The sequence below is a fragment of the Chiloscyllium plagiosum genome, unplaced genomic scaffold, assembly GCF_004010195.1.
Source record: "Chiloscyllium plagiosum isolate BGI_BamShark_2017 unplaced genomic scaffold, ASM401019v2 scaf_15353, whole genome shotgun sequence".
NCBI classification, from domain to species: Eukaryota; Metazoa; Chordata; class Chondrichthyes; order Orectolobiformes; family Hemiscylliidae; genus Chiloscyllium; species Chiloscyllium plagiosum.
The window spans coordinates 4,181-7,743 of record NW_025202326.1 but is presented as its reverse complement, the minus strand read 5'-3'; the positions used below and the strand labels follow the sequence as shown (position 1 = coordinate 7,743).

The window sequence follows — 3,563 nt, the reverse complement described above, 5'->3', positions numbered from 1 at the left end:
TCCATGCTGAACATAAACCAGTTCCAGCTGCCTGCTCCTGGCCCATATCCCTCCAAATCTTTCCTATTCATGTCTGCATCCAAATGTCTTTTGTTCTTTGTAACTGCATCCACCTCCATCACTTCCTCAGGAAGATCATTCCACACACGGACCACATTCTGTGTAAAATAAAATTGCCCCTCACGTCTATCTTAAATCTTTCTCCTCTTATCTTAAAATTCCACCCCACTGCCACAATCCCTTTGGCTGGAGGGGTGTTCGCTGTTTGTGTAATAGTCCCTGGATTTATTTCCCGAAAATTAAAAAGTTGGTTATGGGAATGGCGTGGACTCACCTCTCTGACTGTTTCTTGTTGCAAAGCTGCAAAATAAGGCAAAATGATCATTAATTTACGCAGCGATCAAAGAGTTTGTGAAATACTTTCTGAACATTCATCAACCGTGCCATTTGTCTGCAAATATCTCAGATGAAAGGATATAAATGTCAGGGTAGCTTCTTCAGGAAAGGAGAAGGTTACTTGATCGATGCCTTTAAAGGGAGGTGACGGGAGATGATTAGAATCCTTACAGTATGGAAGCGGGCCATTTGGCCCATCGACTCCACACTGACCTGCCAAAGAGTATCCCACTCAGATCTCCCCCAAATCCCTGTAACCCTGCATTTCGCATAGATAATCCACCTAGCCTGTAGACTATGGGCAATTTAGTATGGTCAATCCACCTAACCAGTACATCTTTGAAATGTGGGAGGAAACCCACACAGACACAGGGAGAACGTGCAAACTCCACACAGACAGTTGCCCCAGGCTGGAATTGAACCCAGGTCCCTACTGCTATGAGGCAGCAGTGCTAACCACTGAGCCACCCCAAATATTTCTGACGGTGGGAGTTTAAAATGAGAGCTCTTTGATGTAAGACGATCAACAATGAATCCCGCTGAAGAATTCAAGAGTAATGTGAGTGATTGAGGCTTTGAAGAGGGGCACTGGAGGATTATTTGGGAAGGAATGGGTGCAGGGATATGGTGAAAAGGCAGGAGAGTGGCACGAGGGAATAGAACCAGGGCAGGCAGGATGGACCGAGTAGCCTACATCATTGCTGTAATAATTCAATGATGTTGTCACTCTGCAATCCACCTGATGTGTGGTGGGAGTGTCCCACTCACTAGCTCCTTCTCTGAATGACTCCCGACAGAGGGAACGCAACTCAGGTTTACCAGATGGATTCCCGGCACGCCGGGATGAATGCACGAGAAGAGGTTGAGTCAGCTTGGATTATGTGTGCCGGAGCTCAGAAGAACAAGGTGGGTTGGCATCTCAGAGAAGCCGATGGAATTCTAACAGGAGTGGACAGGACAAATACAAGAAGGATATTTCCAATGACCGGTGAGCCCAGAACCCGGGGTGACAGAATAAGGATATGGGGCAAACCATTTAAGATTAGATTCCCTGCAGTGTGGAAACAGGCCCTTCGGCCCAACAAGTCCACACCCAACCTCCAAAGAGTAACCCACCCATACCCACTCCCCCTGACTGCTGCACCTAACACCTTGGGCAATTTAGAATGGCCAATTCACCCTGCCCTGCACACCTTTGGACTGGGGGGGGGGAAACCGGAGCACCGGGGGGAAACCCACACAGACACGGGGAGAATGCGCAAACCCCACACAGACAGTCCCCCGAGGCTGGAATCGAACCCGGGTCCCTGGTGCTTTGAGACAGCAGTGCTAACCACTGAGCCACCTTGCAACCCAAAGGGCTCAGATGTGGAGAAATGTCTTCTCCCAGAGAGTGGGGAGTCTTTGGAATTTAGCGGCACAGAAAGCAGCCGAGGTCAAAACACTGCATGATTTCAGGAAGGAATTGGATAAAGCACTTGGGACCAAAGGGATGAAAGGGAAAAGCAGGAACAGGCTCGTGAGTTGGATGAATATATGAGTGAGAAAAGAATAGAAGGGTGTATTGATTGGATGAGGTGAACTTGGGGAAGGAGGAGGCTTGATTGATTTGATTTATTGCTCTCTCATGTACCACAACACAGTGAAAAGTGTTGTTTTGGGTGCTCTACCGGCAGATCGTTCCCACGCAAAGTGCATCAGGGTAACACAACACAGTGCAATGTCATAGCCGCAGAGAAGGTGCAGAGGCAGAGATCAGACTTAACATTTGAGAGGTCCATTCAAGAGCTTGATAACAGCAGGGAAGAAGGTGCCCTTGAATCTATTTGTACAGTGGCTCAGTAGTTAGCACCACTAGCTCACGGTGCCAGGGACCCGGGTTCGATCCCACCCTCGGGCGACTGTCTGTGTGGAGTTTTCACATTCTCCCAGTGTTTGCGTGGGATTCCTCCGGGTGCTCTGCTTTCCTCTCACAGTCCAAAGATGTGGATTGGCCATGCTGAATTACCCAGAGTGCCCAGGGATATGCAGGTTAGGTGCATTAGCCATGGGAAATGTGGGGTGATAGGGTAAGGGGATAGTCTGGCTGGGATGTTCTCCAGAGGCTCAGTGTGGACTCATTGGGCTGAATGGCCTGTTTCCATACTGCATGGATTCTACAAACTCTCCGAGCCTCTGCCCAATGGAAGAGGATGGAAGGGAGTAAATCCAGGGTGGGAGGGGTCTTTAACTATGTTGGTTGCTTTCCTGAGGCAGTGGGAAGTGTAGATGGAGTCAGTGGATGGAAGGATGGTTTGTGTGAGTGACAGGGCTGTGTTCATGACTCTGTAGTTCCTTGCGACCCTGGGAAGAGCTGTTCCCAACCACGCTGTAGTGGATCCAGATGGAATGCTTTAAGTGATGCATCAATAGAAATCGTTAATAGTCTTGATGGATGTGCAGAATTTCCTTAGCCTCCTGAGTAAATAGAGATGGTGTTGGCTTGACAGAGAGCGTGAATCTGTCGGGCCAAACGGCCTGTTTCTGTGCTGTTCGTGTAATGCAGTTCAATGTCATTTTTAGTGATAAGAAGAAATATGATTGGAAATACTTACCACTGCTCCGTCGATAAATGACAAGGGCGAGACTGATTGCCAATGCAACAAGCACCGAAACCACAACGATGGTCACACCAGTTAAGTCCGCACCACCTTGAAGTCCGGCTACAAATGAGAACACATCCAAGATTTCAAAACTAATTTTGAAATGAGTAAACCAAGCAGGTGATCCATTCACTGCATTACAATACAAAGCTTTAACATGAGTTGTGGGGGATATTTGCTGATGACTGTAGAGTGTTCAGTGCCATTGTATTCCTCACTCCACATTCACATGCAGCTCGGCCTGGACAACATTTACGCTCGGAATTAATAAGTAGCAAGTAAAGATGGTGCTACACAAATGCTGGGCAATTCGGAGACGCTGGTGTTGGACTGGGGTGTACAACGTTAAAAATCACACAACACCAGTTTATTGCCCACCAGGTTTAATTGGAAGCACTAGCTTTCGGAGCGCTGCTCCTTCATCAGGTGGTTGTGGAGAATAAGATTGTGTCTTACGAGCTTATTCTCCACAACCACCTGGTGATGGAGCAGCGCTCCGAAAGCTAGTGCTTCCAATTAAACCTG

At 48.0% G+C, this 3,563-nt stretch overlaps 1 long non-coding RNA gene across 1 annotated transcript in view; it reads right to left on the bottom strand.

Moving 5' to 3' along the window:
* Positions 1 to 332: 332 nt before the first annotated feature.
* LOC122546215 overlaps positions 333 to 3,563 on the bottom strand; it is a 7,397-nt gene continuing 4,166 nt past the window's right edge. The window contains exons 2-3 of the long non-coding RNA XR_006310692.1: positions 2,991 to 3,098; positions 333 to 360 (exon numbers count right to left, since the gene is read on the bottom strand). This is a non-coding gene — a long non-coding RNA (uncharacterized LOC122546215). The remainder of the gene's footprint in view (positions 361 to 2,990; positions 3,099 to 3,563) is intronic.